General features: G+C 36.8%; 1 protein-coding gene across 3 annotated transcripts in view; it reads right to left on the bottom strand.

Annotated features, from left to right (window-relative positions):
• The window catches only part of ida (anaphase promoting complex subunit 5 ida), a 435,748-nt gene that overhangs the window by 249,733 nt on the left and 166,885 nt on the right, over positions 1–19,130 (bottom strand). The gene's annotated exons all lie outside the window — the stretch shown is intronic.

Genomic DNA, 19,130 nt, shown 5'->3' with positions numbered 1-19,130 from the left:
TTACTTTATACAAATACAATGCATATCATGTCACTGAACTGTATCTCTCTAGTACTTTATAAGTTAGCTTAGACTGCAAGTACATTTCCGTAAACCAAGAAAATGTCAAATGACTTTTTTTTGTTAATTACAAAAACATCAACTACAAAACGATTTTTAATTGTTTGACCCTAAACCCTCGATACAGTAGTGCTCAAAAAATTGCATCACCTATTTTTTAGGTTGTTTATCCTTATACTAGCAGCTAATCTTTTAGAAATAGCTGAAAGAACATAAATAAGTAACAATATAGATATGAAACTATTAATTGAAGAAAAATTTACTTTTAAGCTTTATAGGTAAATATACAATGAAATAAGTACTTTTCTCCAAAATAACAGCATATTACTTATGGTTCATATAATAACAAAAATTCTAAGATTTTTTCTTTTTATTTTGTTTTTATGGCAAAGGGTGACTAAGGCCATGATGCACCAAGTCCACTTACATTAGGTTGAGAGGCAGTTATATAACAAAAAAACACAACAAAATGCACACTAATATTTCACTGGCCTACATCTTGCACTGATGACTGCCGCATATTGTTTGTGGCATCTGGATATGGTTTTTTTTTTTTTTTTTTGGCTGATGCTATATAAGCTTGCTTTCTTGCATCATGTGCCCTTGCTAATGGTTCTGAATCTCATGGTATCAAACACGGATTAATGTCTCCCACAGCTCTCTAAGTGTTTTTGGTTTCTTTTGTATTACCGAAACAACCATTTTGTTACAACAATTTTCAATTGCATTGAGGTCTGTACCGTTCCCAGGCCATGTTACTGTGTGAACTGATTTATCCTTCAACCATTTTTCACCTGTGGACAGTACAGACAGTGAAATAAATTACATTTATTTAAGCAAGCGTGTGCCGTTTCATAAATTTAAAACTTTTGCTAATTTTATGAAGTAGTACTTACAGTTTTGGCTCTATGACAAGGAGCAGAGCCATCCTGAAAAAAGCAATTGGCAACATGGAATAGTGATTTCTAATTGAAGGAAGTAATTTTGTCTTAAGAATATCATTGTACAAGTCAGCATTCACTGTACCCTTCACAAATTAAAGTTGACTACTCCTCTGTGGAATAGAGATAATATTATTTGAGATGCAAAATGTTTCAAAGTGGAGATAATACAGTCAGGATGAAATTATTCTCCTCTGCTTTGTCTAACAGTCTACTGGCCATCCGAACCATGCAAGATGAATTTTGATTCATCAGAGAAAACAACACATTTCCATTGATCATCAGACCAGCTAGCCTGCTCTTTTGCCAAGTTTAGATGCTGGGCTTTCATTTGCTGCATCAAAAGAGACTTTTTTCCTTGGGCGCCGTGCTATTAATCCCAGCGAGAAAATGTGTCTACATACTGTAGCAGCACTTGCCATCATTCCTGCATCCTCTGCCATGCTGTTTGGAGATCTGTCGACAAGGATCTTCTTTTTTAGGCACACAAATGGCCCAAAAATCTTTCCTGTATTGCAGAAGATATTTGTAGATGTCCACTTCCTTTCTTTCTGTTTAGAGTGCTAGTTTCTGATAATTTTCATAATAAGCATGCCACTTCTGACTGATTACAGTGAATTATTTTAGCTATTTCATGTGTAGAATGTCCATCTGCATTCAACAACAGCAGCAATACTTTTTCTATGTGGTATTAATTTTGAAAACAGCCATTACAATAGCACAGAATACTGGGCTTGTGGCATATGAAATGTATTTATATGACTGGTAGGGTGATGCAATCATGAATGGCACATTGCATCATCTAAAAGAGCATGCTTGAGATAGAAGATGTAACTGGGTAATGCTATTACAAAACATACATGATATATTGCCAAATTTCACAGAAATTCAGTGAATTTTGCAAGTTATGCAATTTTTTTGAGCACCACTGTATAGAAATATTTATTTGTTAATTTCTGTGCATAAAGGCTACTGCCAATTACAATGTGATACATATTACATGAAATAACAATAAACAATTCAATAAACAAACACTTTTCAAACAGAGCAACATATATGTAACATTATTAAAAGAGGGTTCTTGTAATCTGAACTGAAAAATAGTGATATAATTATATAAACAATAAAGGTATAATAATGCTAAAACCAAATTAAATAAATGATAAAATGGCAAAATAATAATAACGTTAAATATATCTGATTTGTTTGAGAAAATTTGTATAGGTATAAAAGAATCTAATTTATGTTTGTGTATCTAGGAACTAAAGTGGTGTACAGCGAACTATATTTTTGTTTGGTGCTCTGAAGTTTATGTCCTGTAAGATGATAAAATTACTGCATTGGCTATTGTTATTTTGTTATTTGTTTTTTTTTTAAGAGCATTAGCAACTAAGGCAATATTGCTCCGGGGATATGCGGTGGTCATTCCCTGACCTTCGGCATTCTCTGTATTTGGTGGTCAAGAGCTCGAATCCCAGTCTAATCAAGAAGTATGTGCTATGCAGTGCTGCTCCTGCCCACCTGGCTACTGAGGCACCTGTATTCGTTGGCTATTGAGAATTTTACAAATGAATTGCAAACCTTGCGTTTCTCTATGTTTTGAAAGTGGTTTTATATTGTATTTAGCAAAAGTATGAGTAATAATGGTTACTACAGTAGTGATATGAATTAATATGTATTTTAAAATTCTGATTTATACATTTTCTATTTTTTCAATGAGATAGACAAATTCAATGTATTTGAGTATGCAAATTCAAGAATAGGAAGCATTAAAACTGCATATAGAACTAACATTAGTTTTGAACTGTGCAAGAAAGAAGAAATTCATCTGATAAAATCGATTTTCATGTAAGCTTTTTTTAATAAGAATGTGAAAGTACTTTTGTTTGAGAAAATAATCCCTAGGTCTTTTATAGATGTTACTCTATTAAGTTTATGGTCATCTATTGTGTAGTTACAAGGGTAATTAAAAAAATAAGTTACACTTGACCATTGTAGCCCAAGAGACATTTATTGAGGTATGTAACATAATGCAATAGAAAGCACTACCTTGCACTACTTCTCCACATAGTCACCAAGTTGGTGTAAACACTTCTCAGAATGTGTGACTAAACATTCGATTCCCTGATGATAGAAATCCACTCCTTGGTCATTCAGCCACCGTTGAACTGTTGTTTGCACCTGCACATCGTATGCAAATTGTTGTCCTCCTAGATGTTCTTTCAGCTTGCTGAAGATGTGATAGTCACAAGGCGAAAGATCAGGACTGTATGGCGGATGGTGTCATACCTCCCATCCAAAACTTTGAAGCAAGTGTTGTGTTGTGTGTACAGTGTGTTGATGTTGATGGGCTTCCTTTTCGATCAGCATCCGTTAAACTTTCAAACTGCTGTGCACCACTTCACTATGGCTGGACGTGACCACTGCTGTGCACCACTTCACTATGGGTGACCACTTTCAAACTGCTGGCACCACTTCACTATGGCTGGACGCAACACTGCATTTTCCCCATATACTGCCATTATTTCACAATGAATCTCAGAACAATTCAGATGTTTCACCCACAAAAATCGTACTGTTCTGCGTACCTCGAACTTGGAGTAATTATTATTTATTTGTTGTTTGGTTTTTTTTTAGGAGCATTAGCAACTAAGGCCATGTTGCTCCCGGGATCTGCGGTGGTAATTCCCTGATCTTTCCGCATCCTCTGTATTTGGTGGTCACGGGCTCGAATCCCGGTCTAATCAAGAAGTGTGTGCTACGCCCTGCTGCTCCTGCCCACCTAGCTACGGAGGCGCCCTTGGAGTAATATTCTAGCTGACATGCCATTATGAATACTTGCTCTTATGAAACTGTTACCGCTACGTCAACGAAACTCAACTACCAGGGGGTGCACGATATGAACTCCATTCTGTGCAGGTGCCACATTTGTTGTGCAATTACACCAAGAGATGATGGCACGTGTAACTTATTTTTTGAATGCCCCTCATAAATTAAACATGTTTTTTCCTATAATCATATCTTAAAATATTACATTTTTTTTTTTTTTTTTTTTTTGATTTGGTAGTTGTTGGCGCATCGGCTTCTGTGGCCATATTGCACCTCCCAAGGTTTTTGCAGTACTTTGATCCAAGCCCGAGGCGGGAATCGAACCCGCGACCTTTGGGTTGCCGGGCAGGTACTTTACCCACTCGGCTAGCCCGGCCGGCAAAATATTACATATATTGGGGTTTATGCAGAGGGTATTCCTAACTTCCAGACTGTAAAATTGTGTTATTGCTTACTATAAGGGATAGGATTACAACCTAAGGTTGACCTTCTCTTGTAGTAGAAGTTTTGTTAATAGACTAAGACATTATTAGATTTAGTCTATTAACTAAGTCTAATAGACTTAGTTACATTGACCATATTTTACAGACACAAATATGGGTTTATGTAATCAATTAGTGGTAACCCTAATATTATTGGAATTCGTTAGAGGTTACTACCACGTTGGTCAAGATTTTTGCAGCTCCAGCGAACACTAAGTTTTCATTCATATTTAGTCATTTTACTGACTTAATTGTTATACTAAATTATTTTTTATAAGTAGCTTTATAGTTCTAGCCAAGCTCTGTGGTTTATAATGAATTTAGATAGCGATTTTGAAAGTTAATACTTGGTGTCCGTAGATTTTATGTTCGTAACTTGCCGCCACTGTTATACGATACAGAATAACGCAAGGTTTAACGTAAAACTAGATAGTGAAATAAGTAGCAGTGTATTAGAAATCTTTTAGATTAGTATAGTATTATCAATAAAATTTATAAATCTTATTAAATTTCATTGTTAATTAAATTATACTTAAACAGAATCATGACGCAGACTAGAGCAGCAAAGCAGTGTTCATAGAACAGCCAGTTTTGTGGCTCACTGGGAGAACCGAAGGGGGCAATTCTTTCACGCATTTCAGTCTAAAACAAAGCGTGAAATGTTTGCAGACCTGTCTAGAACAGGACATGATCTAGCCAAGGAAGATGTCTTTGCATACGCTAGGTACAGAGACTGTTAAGAAATTAGGTGCCAACTCAGCGTTCTGATGGGCGTCTATGAGAGTTTGAGGTATAGGGTAAATGACATGAAAAAAATTAATACGACTGGCCCATCAAGTTCCCCAAATAAACACCAGAGCTCACTATTGTGCATCAGGCAACACAGTGGCAGTCTCCAAGGCAGAATGCGCTGGTCCCACAGGAACTAGTTATTGTCAGTGAATCTATTGTCAGGGAGATGGGGAATATAGTATGCAAAGAGGATAGATGGAACAGGACCAGGGTATGTCTGCCAAGGGCAAAAGTTGATGATGTTGTAGAGCAGATATCATCTTTTAATGGCACAAAGGGCGATATTGTTGTATACGATGGCACTAATGACCTTCAGAGTAAGAGATCTGCAGATTTACTTAACAAGTACAGGTCAATGTTGAAAAAAAAAAAAAAAAAAAAAATGTGAGTTAGGGTTAAATCTGAAAGTATCTGCAATTCTGCCCAGACACGACAGGAGGGAGAATATGATAAGACCCTTGTCAATCAATTCGGCCCTGGAGAAATCGTGCTAGGCTCTCAGGGTAGCATTTTTTTCAGCTTGGTCTGTGCTTGCTAACAGGAGAGACTGCTTCTACAGAGATACACTTAAATAGAAAGGGTGCAAGAATATTTGCTGATGCTATCGAGGCAGTGTTAGGTGGGTTGGAAAACTGCTAGTTTGGAGGGATTCATAGACTAAAAGATTAACAGTAGCCGCAGGCAGAAGTGAAAGTGATTCTTGCACTGCTTCTACTGTAATGAGCAGCAGCCAAGGGAGCAAGTTGCTAGGGATTTCAAGGGCTGCTGGGAGTCATCATGGAAAAAAAAAAAAAAAAAAATGGGCTGTTTTAGGGGTAAATAACAGTAGAACAAATAACGCAAGAACAACTGCATGTATACTTGCATATACATTAATGCTAGAAGTATAGTAAATAAAATTGATGAATTAACCCAAGGGGCTAAGATTTGATGAGTATGGGCTTGGCACACCCACAGTCCTGAGCTGGATATCATCATTCTTCTCTTTCTTTTTCTTGGTGATTCCCTTTCTCTCTCTCTCTCTCTCTCTCTCTCTCTCTCTCTCTCTCTCTCTCTCTCTCTCTCTCTCAGGATAACTCGGGAAATTTTTTTTTGGCTGATGCTGCATAAGCCTTAGGCTTCCTTGCACCATACAGCTAATAATAATAATAATTTGAAGTGCTGATCTATACATCAAATGAAGATATTGTTGGGATATCAAAGACATGGTGTCACACAGATATAAGCAGTGCAGAATTGGAATTTGGGGAGTAAAATTTGTACAGAAAGAACAGACAGGGTAGGAAAGGAGGAGAGGTTATGCTGTTAGTTAAGAAACAAAATCTAAGGAAGTGCATCCAGTTGACATAGGGTGGACAGTGCAATGTTGAGTCTGTTTGGTGTGACATAAACATTGGGAAAGAGAAAATGAGAGTAGGAGTATATTATAGGCATAATGATGCTGATAAGTACAATGAACAGTTGTGCAGAGAAATAGAATGGGCCAGTAAATCAGAATGTCTTGTAATGGGGGATTTTAACTTTCTAGATATTCACTAGAACTTGTGGTTTGGTCACTCGCACGCTAGTAAGACTTTTGTGGATTTATTGGAAGACTGTATTCTACAGCAACATGTTCAAGGGGCAACCAGAGGGAGTAATATCCTTGATCTGATTATCAGCATTGATGATACATGCATTAGGAATGTGCATATAAAGGAACCACTAGGTGACAGTGATCACAGTGTACCGATGTGGGATTTACTTAAAGATGTAACTACGATCAAGGGTAAAGAGAAGGGTTTTTGTTTTCGTAAAGGTGACTAACAGAGGTCTCAGACAGTTTTTAAATTCTATAGAGTGGGATCAACTGATGATGTTACCAATAGTGAATTCTAAATGAGAAGCCTCCAAGGACTTAATGTTGGAGGCTACTAGGCTTTTCATACCAACTAAGAAATAGTTGTTATAGTTGTTGAATAAGTGTTCAGAGTTCAGGCCTAAATGGATGTCGGATGAATTAATGAGGCTCGTGGTAGAGAATAAAAATGCATGGGATGCCAATAAACTATCAGGCAACACAGAAGCCTATTGCAGATATAAGCTAGTCTGTAATCAAGTCACAAGTTAGGCAAGCAAAGGCAGATTACGAGAAATCTTTGGCAAAGGATGCAAAGAAAAATAGTAAAGAGTTCTTTACTTATGTAAACTCTAGAAGGAAGGGGATGAATCAGATTGGTCCACTTAAAATTGATGGTTCGACTATTGATGTTCCTGCTCCAGTAGCTGATAAACTGAATGAGCATTTTGCATCTACATTCACACATGAGGAGTTATTCAAGGAGGGGAATGCCAGAAGTTTATCAAACTCTAACAGGGAGCCAAGTTATTTTGTGATAACTGAGAGCAAAGTGGAGGAGAAACTGTTGAAGTGAAACATAAAAAAAGGCACCAGGGGCAGATGGAATCTATCCAGTTATAATGAAGGAGTCAGCAAGGGAAGTAAGCAAACACTTAGCCATAATTATAAGAGCATCCTCAGAGTCAGGGGAGGTCCCCATGGATTGGAGATGTGCAAATGTGTCCCCAATTCACAAAGATGGTACAAAGGCTGACACAAATAATTACATAACGGTAATAAATGGACACTGCTCTACATGGACTAATGTTATTAGCAGAGTCCCCCAGGGTATGGTGCTGGGCCCATTGTTGTTTTGTGTATTTATCAATGATATCAATGAAGGTATATCAGGCTTCATGTCCAAGTTGTCAGATGATACAAAGGTTGGCAGGGTTTTTAATGACACTAAAGACATTATGCTGCTGCAACAGGATCTAGAAAAGTTAGGCACTCAGGGAGGTGGAGAATGAAAAAGACCAGGGGGTAATTGTGCAGTCAGATATGAAATTCTCTGAGCAGTGCAGACGGGCTGCCAGAGCAAGCCATGGAGTTTTGTCAATGATATATAGGAATTTTGCTAGCAGAGACAAGGAGGTGATTATCCCTTTGTATAAAGCAATGGTGAGGCCACACCTTGAATACTGTATACATGTCTGGAGGCCTCATTTTAGGAAGGGTGTAGAGTTGCTAGAACAAGTACAAAGAAGGGCAACAAGATTGGAGAGAGGAACAAAGGGGTGCGCTTATGAAGAAAGCTTAAGTTCTGCAAGTTGCAGCATCTGGAGACTAGGCACCTGTGAGGTGATCTGATTGAGGTGTACAAGGCCTTGAATGGTTTGAGCAGGCCCAGTGCTGACAGGATACTTCTGGTTGCTCAGACTAAGAACCTGAGGGGGCATAGATTCAAATTCAGGAACGACATTTGTAGAATAAATGTCTTGAAGTTTGCCTTTAGCCAGCGGGTAGTTGATTGCTGGAACAGACTTCCATCTGTTGTTGTTGTTGTGGAAGTTGATAGCTTAAATAAATTTAAGGCTGAACTAGACAAACATTTGGAGTGACCGGATGGGTGAAATGGGAAGGTTTTTTTTTTTTTTTTTGTTTTGGCTGAGGCTGTATAAACTTGCTTTCTTGCATCATATACCTCAACTAATGATAATGCCAATAAGCTCATGGCACTGTGTTCCGTGTTTGTACATGAAAATAAAATTTTAGTTATCGGAGAGGTCCCTAAGTTAACTCCTTATTAGAACAAAAATTCTGCAGTAATATCCATTGAATGTAATTGGAAAATATTTAGAAGTTATTAGTCTGAACACCAAGGAAGTAATAATCTAGCTGTGCCATACAATTATAGTTTGATATATACCTGTAACAAATCAGATGTAATAAAGTTTAAGTGAATTAGGATATAAATTTCTATACAATTTAATATTAGTATTAAAACTAATATAAACCATTACTCATATTGCGCATCACAACTTTTCAAGAAGCCAAAGAATGACAATGATACATGAAAGCACAAATTATTTTAATGGGCAGACAATTCAGTGTATATACCAAACAAATGTTTTCATTTCAAATTCATTAATTAGAAATTAATATCTTGGCAATGTGCTTATTTTACTAGTATGCCACATTTGTACACTAATAACTATAAATATTTAATATTTATAGTTATTAATATTTAATAGTTAATATTTTCAGTGCAGCCAAACTGAACAACAGAGCTTTGATACTTTGTGAAAAAAAAAAAGGAAGGAAAAAGTGATACCACATGTAAGAAAAAAATGAGACAGAGACCACATATATGCTGAATTCATAGATATTAAAGGCTAAAAAGAGCACATTCTGACTTTCAAATTTAATTCAGAACAATTTGGATAAAAAAAAAAATAATTGCATAAACACACACACAAATACCCTCCATGAAGACTACCATCTCACTGTGGTGAGGAGGTCTAAATAACTCAAAGACCCTGGGAGTGATACTGGCCAGAGCTTAAGCTCCTTGCCGGACTACTCTAACAAAACAGCTCAAAGGACAGGGATGAAATGAATGTAGTCCACCGTCAAAGAGGAGGACCAGCATCTTACCCTGAAGATGTACAATTAAAATGCTCAAAGAAAATTAAAGGAGAGAAATTGGACTGATAATAGGGATCAGATTAGGGAAAATTTATAAGAACAAATGAATAATAACAAGGAGGAACATGGAATGTAATATCAATTAATGGAAAAGAAGAAAATGGAAAAATAATAATGAAATACAAAAAATTAAGATTTGTACACTAATAGAAACTAAAAAGAAAGGCAAGATATAATAAATGTATTGACATTACGTATTAATATATAGTGGGGTGAAAAAAAATTGAAAGAACTGTTAAAAGGATAGCAATTTTAAAACATGAATAACTGAAACGAAACAAAACACAGAAAAATATCACCAAAAATCAAAAAGATGCTAAAGCTAGATGCAAAATCAATAAATTCTCTAATAAATTACATTCTGAAATTTATTAGAGATTTATTATTAGTTCATGAAAGCATTCCACAGGTATTTCCATCCACGCCTGCTGGTTTGCTATCCATAATTCTGTTGCATCCTTGATCTTGGCTGTTCTGTTGATAGTTTCCGAAGTGGTAAGGACTTTATTTTATTATTATTTTTTTTTCACTCTTGGTCATGGATTTATCCTGTTTGGAAAAGAATGGACGCTGTGCTATGTTTTGTTTCCTTCTCCGCAAAAAAGAGCTTCAGACTGCATCATCAGTAACCTTGTCTTCCTCTATATAAACTTTTTTCTTTGCTGCTGACGATGTCTTCTTTGTATTGGCTTTTGAGAATGAGAAATAGCGTGTAATGGTAGTTAACGATTCTTTTTTTCTTCCTTTTTATTTTTTTTTGAGAATCCTGAATGCAAGAGGTATTAGAACCTATAGCACTTAATACCGTGCATGGGCTGAAGGCTGAAAAGATGAAAGAAGATATTTGATGACATTAGACTTGAATTTCTGTAGACTAATTTTCAGGAAATACATACATTGAGTGGACAGAAATCATGGGATACCTACCTATAATGGGTTGGCTCACCTTTCACCCAGATAAGGGCAGTCACATGGTGAGGCATTGAGTCCACTAGTTCACAAAAGCGTTCCGCAAGTATTTTCATCCATGCTTGCTGCACCGCTATCCATAATTCCGTTGCATTCCTGGGTGGAGGATCCAAAGCTGGAACGGACCTTTCCAAAGCATCCCAAAGACACTCCACAGGGTTCATATCCGATGAATAGGGAGGTCATTCCATGGTGGTAAAATCTGCGGAATGCTCTTCAAACCATGTTCCAGTCACCACAACTCTGTGGGGAGGCGCACTGTTGTCCTGCTGGAAGAGTCCATTTTGCTGTGGGTGCATGATGACCGTGAAGGGATGCAGATGGTCTGCTAGGATGGACACATAACCTGGACCATTCAGAGATGCATCTAGAAGTACTAGAGGTCCTAACATGTGCCAGTTGAACATGCCCCAGACCATTACCACTCGTCCACCTGCCTGAACAGTTCCCTGTTGACATGATGGGTGCATAATTTTGTGCAATTTCTGCCAGATACGCACCCTCCAGTGCACTCGAAATAACTAGAAATGGGACACATCGGACCAGGAGGCCGGTCTCCAATCATCCAATGTCCAGTGCCAATGTTCTTTTGCCCAGTTGAGGCATTGAGTCCTGTGTCGTGGTGTTAGCAATGAGACTCTGGTGGGTCGACAGCTCCCACAACCTATTGTGGCTAATGATCGCGTGATGGTCTCAGTGGAGATGTTTCTGGCACCTCCGTTGTTGAATTCGGCGGTGATTTGTGGCACTGTTGCTCTCTGATTGGTTGAAACAATGTGAGACAGACGTCGATGGCCATGTTTATCCATCACTTTTCTCTGCCACAGGGCTGTCCATAATGAGATGTTATTCAAGAAATGCCGTATTCCCGAAACACTGTCGAATGGGGATAGTGCAATTTCTGTAGCACCTCCGCGATAGAGTGACCCATGCGTCAGGCATCCACTATCATCCCTCTTTCAAAGTCAGTTAAACTCACGTTTATCCATACTGACATCGAATTACCGTCTACATGAATGCAGTGATGCAGTGTACCTATATACCTACCAAGCAGCAGGTTTGTCCACTAATGAGAGAGGTGACAACGTCTTTCCCAGGAACCAGGTATCCCATGAATTCTGCCCTTTCCGTTAATCTATCAGACATATTACTGGAACTTTATATAAAGATAAAATATCAGAAAACTTAAATGAAATTAGAGAATTAAGTGATGAGCAGCAAGGATTTAGGAAAAACAGATCAAGATCATGCTTAGATTCAATATTTATGAAAAAAACCAGAAAATAGAAGAGTTATTGGACTATGAAAATCCATTTATATGTATTTTGTTGATTTTACTAACACTTTTGACAAAATAAATATAACAAATAGAACAGAAATCTTAAAGCTAAACAATGTTTCTCAAATAGTAATTAGAATATATTAGTATAAACATATCTAATTAAGAAGTAATTAGATGTTTTGATTATGCATCCATTAGACAATAGGTGTATAATCAAAACAGATCAAGGAAATACAGTAGGAACGGAAATAACTAAAGGAATAATATAAGGAGACTCAGTGAGTCCTATTTCTCTTCAGCCCTGATAATGGATGAATTAATTAATGAAGTAAATAAAGGAATCAGAATAAAAATAAAAAAAATAAATGTTACCTGCTATGTAGATGATGTACTAATAATGCAGAAAACTAAAACAATTTGCAAAAAATTATACATAATTTTAAAAAGGAAGGAAAACAATGTAATATGGTAATATCTATAGGAAAAATAAAGAGCCTAACAATAGCAAAATAATAACAAACATAAATCAAAATTAGAAGGGAAAATGATAGAACATGTAATTATGTTTAATCATCTAGGAATATAGATAACCCCGGGGCTCACATTTGGTGAGTTTTGGCTTGGCACACCCAGGGTCCTAAGTTGGATATCATAATTCTTCTCTTCCTTGGTGATTCCCTTTTATTACTTACTCTCTCTCTCTCTCTCTCTCTCTCTCTCTCTCTCTCTCTCTCTCTCTCTCAGGGTAGTTCAGAAATTTTTTTTTGGCTGGTGCAGCATAAGCCTCAGGCTTCCTTGGCACCATATGGCTAATAATAATAATAATAATAAATAGTTTCGGAATAACTCAAGGAGTATAAGAACAAGAATTAAAAACAAAGAGAATATTGGCAGGGGTTAACTAATACAATTTGGACCAATTCAAATACTGATCACGGCACTAAATATAAAATATAGTAAGACCTATAATAATGTATGCAGCTAAGACAAAAAGGTACAACAACAAAAATAAATAAATAAATAATTGAAACTACAGAAATTAAAGCATTAAGGAAAATAATTAATCAAACATTAAGAGATAAATAACAAAAAAAAAAAAAAAAAAAGGGAAAAACATACAGATAGGATGAAGAATGACAGGATGAGGTGAACAAAAATATTAAAGAACTGGAGAAACAAGCATATGAAGTGGAGGATGATCAAGAATATGGAAAGATAACAAATAAAAAATAAATTTTGATTGCTGAAGATCACACACTAACAACAAAGTAAATATATGAAGGCAAAGTTCCCTCCACAGCTGGAAAACTAGCCAGGGAATTGACAAAATAGATGAATTAACTGGTAAGGAGGAAGCTGACATTGAGATATCCAGTATCCTCCCCATCAGGGGTTAATAGGTTAGTTATGACAATTGAAACATTACATTCCCTTCAATAAACCTTTAACAGAGAATGCTATTTTAACAGAATTAGCAAGAATCTGTAGTACTAGTTCTATTCGATCATAAGAACAGCTCTATGTTCTAACATTTTCCAGTGATACTTCTTATTGATAGCGAATGTATAAAGATTGACATCAAGAAACTGTGCAACCTTCAGCATTTGCCTGAGAAGAAATCTGACAGCTGTGTGCGGCCTTTTTCGATAGGTGGCAGGGAAGGAGTTGCCCGAAGTGCACAGAGTGGGATCCCAAGCGAAGAGTATCCCACAGATCAGGAGCCGAAATAAGTTCTATTAGCATATATATATATTTTTTATTTTTTATTTTATTTTTTTTTTTTTTGTTAGTTGTTGGCGCATCGGCTTCTGTGGCTATAATGCACCTTCCAAAGTTTTTGCATTTACTCTGATCCAAACCCGAGGCGGGATTCGAACCTGTGACCTTTGGAGCATATTTATAGTGGCAGTAAGTCTTATCTCAAAGATTCAGCTATGGAGCCTTGGAATTACCATGTTCATGAGCTGTCCACCTGAGCAGCCAGTATTCTGAAGCATATAATGATTTCAGTGTTGTGGGGAAGCTGAAGCCCATATTTCTCCATACAGAACTGCTGAGTGGACAATTGTTGTGATGTTCTCATAATACTAATATTCCTGACATACAGGAGGTGCTGCTTAACTTGCCATGAAAGTTTAGAAATTTTCAGATGAAGAGCATAAAGATGATTAATGATCAATCTGGGTGTCAAAAATGACTCCAAGGTCATTAGGGATCTGAGCGGCATGTTCAGCAATGAAATCATACATCTTCTCTCTCGTGAAACAGAGGAACAAGCAGAGTGGTAAATAATAGGCCCAACAAATACTTCGCCTTGTGGAATGCCTGTGCTTACATTGCAAGTGAAGGTCTCAATTTTTCAGTTTAGAAGGTACATCTATTTGTAGAGTAGAGAGTTCAAAAATGAGAGCATGTAACCAGACACGTGGATGTGCCTTTAAGGACAGATGATCTGCCTTAAAGCCAAACTAATTAATGGGAAAAGTAGAACACATGCACACTAAATATTTTGGTAAATACAAGATAGGAGATGGAAGGCAATATATGCAAGAAAATAATTATAGTGATATATCCAAGTGAAATTATGGAGTACACAAATACTAATAAATAAACTGTGAAATACTATATAAAAAATGTATTACTGAATGCTGCCCAATTCCAATAACTGTTTCAAGGGTTAACCAGCAAGATTGAGAAGAAAGAAATTAAAGAAAGTATCCAGTTCAACACTTAAACAAAATGCACATGTGCCAGAGGAACAGTATTAACCTGAAGTGGTATACAGAAAAGGCAGCAACCTCTGTTTACAACTAAGTAAATTACAGTCATCCCCCCATGATAAGTAAGGATTATATCTAGAGGTTACATTCCTGAAACCTCTACATATTTCGGTTTTTACGTAAGTTGAAACTTAAAATAAAAAAAAAATAAAAAAAATTGTTTAGGAATTAATTGTTTTAGCAAAAAATCACTAAAAGAACAAAAAATATATATAAAAAATAAAATTTATTTCTGCTGATACAATACACACGTGTATGAACAAAGAAACTTTGTTTACACTGTATACAGGGCCGGATTAAGGATGAAATAGGCCACCAGCCATATTTAAATTTGAGGCCCCTTTAATATATATATATGTTGCACATACATATAAATACAAATACTACATAGGTTTTTATATTCATATTGTGAATAATAATTCCTTGATAAAAATGTAAAATAAGATGTCAAAAATGCTTTTTGTTTTTTGACTTGAAAAATAAAGTAATAATAAAAACAATTTTAATAGAAACTTTTAACTTATTTATTGTACAATAAAAAGGTATAAGAAGAAAATTGAAACACTTAAGTTAAGTTTAAGTATGCTTTTATATTACAAGTTTTCTTGGTTTATTATTATTAGAAATTTTTATCACTATTTTATAAAATTATTTACACTGAAAGTGAGGCCCATATTTGGGTGAGGCCCCTGGCCATGGCCAGTTAATGCAGCCCTGATTGTAAGTTTAACTAGTCAGAAGAGTCTCCTCTTTGTTTGTGGCCCTTCTCAAGAAGCATATCAGGAGTAGACTGGGTGGTCAACCTCTTATTCTCTTCATAGATTGCCATGTAGATGGAGAAGTCAGAATACATACAGCAACTGAGGGTTTCAAACCTCTTGGTGTTGGGATTCATTGATTCAATTTTAACCAAAGCAGTGCCTATGAGTTTAAATGCCTTGGCTAGTCCCTTCACTGTAAACTTCTTTACTTCAGCAGGTGGTTCTTCTGCCTGATTTTCTTCCTCTGCTTGCCTGTGGGCCTCAAATTTGATCAAACCTTCATTAGAAAGCACCCTATTGTGACTTTAGAGAAGCTCTATAATATCCTCTTTCTCCACCTCAAGCGGCAGTTGCTGTGCCAACTTCACACACGTGTAAACTGCATTTTCTGCATCAGACAATCCCTTGGAGTCATAAACCAGTTCAGGGCCGAGTTCCTTTCAAACACTCATCCCATGCAGCTGCAGCATTTTTTATTGCATCAATAATATTATACCTCTTCCAAAATTCACGAAGAGTAATTTCAATCACCATCAACAGCCTTGAGTGCCTGTAAAATTGTAATCCAGAGGTAGTAAGCTTTGAAAATCACAATGAAACACAATCGAGAAGTAGTAAGCTTTGAATGTCGCAATGATGCCTTAATCCATGGTTTGTAGCAGTTGGGTTCTTTGAGGAAAGGCAGGTAAACAACCTTGGTGTTGAGATGGTACAATTCTTCCGGGTGTCCAAGGGCACTGTCAAGAGTCAAAAGGATTTTAGAGGGAATTCCTTTTTGCAAACAATATTCTTTCACCTGAGGGATAAAATGGTTATTAAACCAATTGTCAAATATTACACATGTAATCTACGCCTTTGAGTTTGACTTCCAGGTTACAGGAAGATGGTTGGTTGGGTTTTATTGGCGCATTAGCAACTAAGGCTATAATGTGCCAAAACCTGGTCATAAAAAAGTAAAACTTTTAGTTGCCTAATGAATTAGGTCACTAAATTAGGGTATAAAAACAAGTATAAACTGTAAAAGACAAATATCAATAAACAAGTAACAATAATAAGGTAGATTTTTTAAATATGAGTAAAAAGGTTTACTGATTTTAGAAAGCTAAAAATAGCAGACACATGGTCATTGTCAGATAAAATCTGACTGAGTGTATACGGCTCAGTCACATGGTTAAAAGCGGTAAAACGTATATTGCTAAGAACTGGACAGTCAATTAAAATGTGTCTAATTGATAAAATTGTGTCACAGGACTCACACATAGGAGGATCATCAGCCCTCAGCAACTACAAATGAGTCAAATGACTATGTCCTATGCGGGTCCAGGAAAGAACAACTTCCTCCTTACGATTCCTGTGCAGACTAGACTGCCACGGTTCAATTCCAGGCTTTATGCGATATAATTTATTCATAGCCTGTCTATTCCACGAATCCTGCCATTGGGAGTGTATCTTCTGGTGTATTATTTGCCAGAAGTCTGTATAGGGGACTGACAGGCAGCAATTATTATTGGGAATTGCTGATTTGGCTGCGGTGTCAGCCAAATCATTTCCCCCTAATCCCAATATGGCTGGGAATCCAGCAGAAGTGGATATCATATTCACGTTCATGGAGAAAGTGAATCTTCTGCTGAATGCAAGACAGAACCGGATGATGATTATATCTCACAGTTATTAAGGCCTGTAACATGCTGAGAGAGTCGGAATATAAAATGAACCATTGGTATTGGCATTTACTAATGTGATCCAAGGCTAACTCTATAGTGTGCAGCTCTGCAGTAAATGAGAGTCTGCTGACAAGGTTAGTAGGAGCCAGACGTGTTCAAAGCCACTAAGTGGATTTTTACACTGACAGTGGTAGAGAATGAAAGGGACTTGGGGGTGGTTGTGCAGGCAGATATGAAGTTCTCTGAGCAGTGCAGACAGGCTGCAAGAGTAGCTCATGGAGTATTGTCAATGATATACAGGAATTTTTCCAGCAGGGATAAGGAGGTGATTATTCCATTGTATAAGGCGATGGTCAGGCCACACCTAGAGTACTGTATACAGGTCTGGAGACCTCATTTCAAGAAGGATGTAGAGCTGCTGGAACGAGTACAGAGAAGGGCAACAAGATTAGTGAATGGAACAAAGGGGGTGCTCTTACGAAGAAAGGCTTAAGTTTTGCAAATTACAGTGTCTGGAGACTAGGCACCAGCGAGGTGATCTGATAGAGGTGTATAAAGCCTTGAATGGTTTAAGCATGCTCAATGCTGATGGGATTCTTCCTCTAGCTCAGAGAAATCACCTGAGAGAGCATAAATTCAAATTGAGGAAAGACAGATGTAGGATAGACGTGCGGAAATTTGCCTTTAGCCAGCGGGTGGTTGGTTGGTGGAACAGACTTCCATCCCTTGTGGTGGAGGTTGATAGCCTAAATAAGTTTAAGGCTCAGCTGGACAGGTATTTTGAACGAACAGAGGGGTGAAGTGGAAGTGGTTTTTTTTTTTTTTTTTTTTTTTTGGCTGATGATGCTGCATAAGCTTGCTTTCTTGCATCAAATGCCTCTACTAATGCTAATGCTAATGGATTTATGATGGCTGACGTAAGAGACACATACTTGTGATTGCAACGAACTTGAACAGCGGCCTTCCTAAGTGCAATTCCAAACTCTACCTGCTACTGGGCTCAACGTTAAGTGCGATCTATTCGATATTAGACAACTCGGTAAATCTACAGTGTCCTTGGCTCTGAAGAAAAATGAAATTGGTTGGATGCGTATTCTTATGTAAACAGTAGTTGGCGTAAGGAAAAGGAGCTTGATCATTTAAATTCATCTGCGCCTCAATTGGAGAACATAATTAATAGTCACTTCGGATACATCATTGTTAGGTGGAACGGCATTGCTGGTTGAGGCACTGCTAAATCCAACGCTTGATTTTTCTGTTTGATTTTTCTGTTTTCTGTTTTTCTTATTTATTGATTTGAAATTATTGTTTTTCTAAAACTTTTTATTTAAATTTAGTAGCATAGCATTATTTTGTGATTTTCTGATTAATCTGGTGTATTTATTCTTTACTCAGCCTTGTAATTGCATAAAAGTATCGGTAAGGGTATCAAATCCACATGTCACAAGTTGCAACTCCGCTGAACGAGAAGTTTTTTAGCCATATTTAGCCGCTTTATTGAATATTTTTTACATCAAATTATTTTCTGTAAGTAGCTTATAGACCTAGTAAGGATCATTAGTTTATTCTGAATTGAGACAGCGAGTTTAAAGGCCTGACGTAGCCCAGTGGTCAGGAGCGAGAGTGCATAGCACGCGTTCCTTGAGTGGACCGGGGTTCAAGCCCGTGACTACTAAATACGATAAATATTTGTATTGACGATTTCTTGTAAACTCTACTGACTTGGTTGTCGTGCAGGAGTATAAACAGAAAATTTAATTTGAAAGTTAATTAATACTTAAGTGTCTGCAGATTTACCATTCGTAACTTGCCGCCTTTGTCATACGATACGTTATATACCGAATTAGATAGCGTTAGTATAGTAAAGATTATAATATTGTCAGTTGATCGGTAGAATCTATTAAACTTGTTGAACTTCGTTGTCAATTAAATTGTACTTTTAACTAAATACATATAACGACTTAGATTACAAATGTAACATAATTAATTAATACATAACCGATATGGAAGTTATATAAAGGGAACTCGAAAATAATTAATAC

The sequence above is a fragment of the Mastigoproctus giganteus genome, chromosome 4, assembly GCF_048544385.1.
Source record: "Mastigoproctus giganteus isolate SK-2022 chromosome 4, ASM4854438v1, whole genome shotgun sequence".
NCBI classification, from domain to species: Eukaryota; Metazoa; Arthropoda; class Arachnida; order Uropygi; family Thelyphonidae; genus Mastigoproctus; species Mastigoproctus giganteus.
This window is presented reverse-complemented; position numbering and strand designations above follow the sequence as displayed.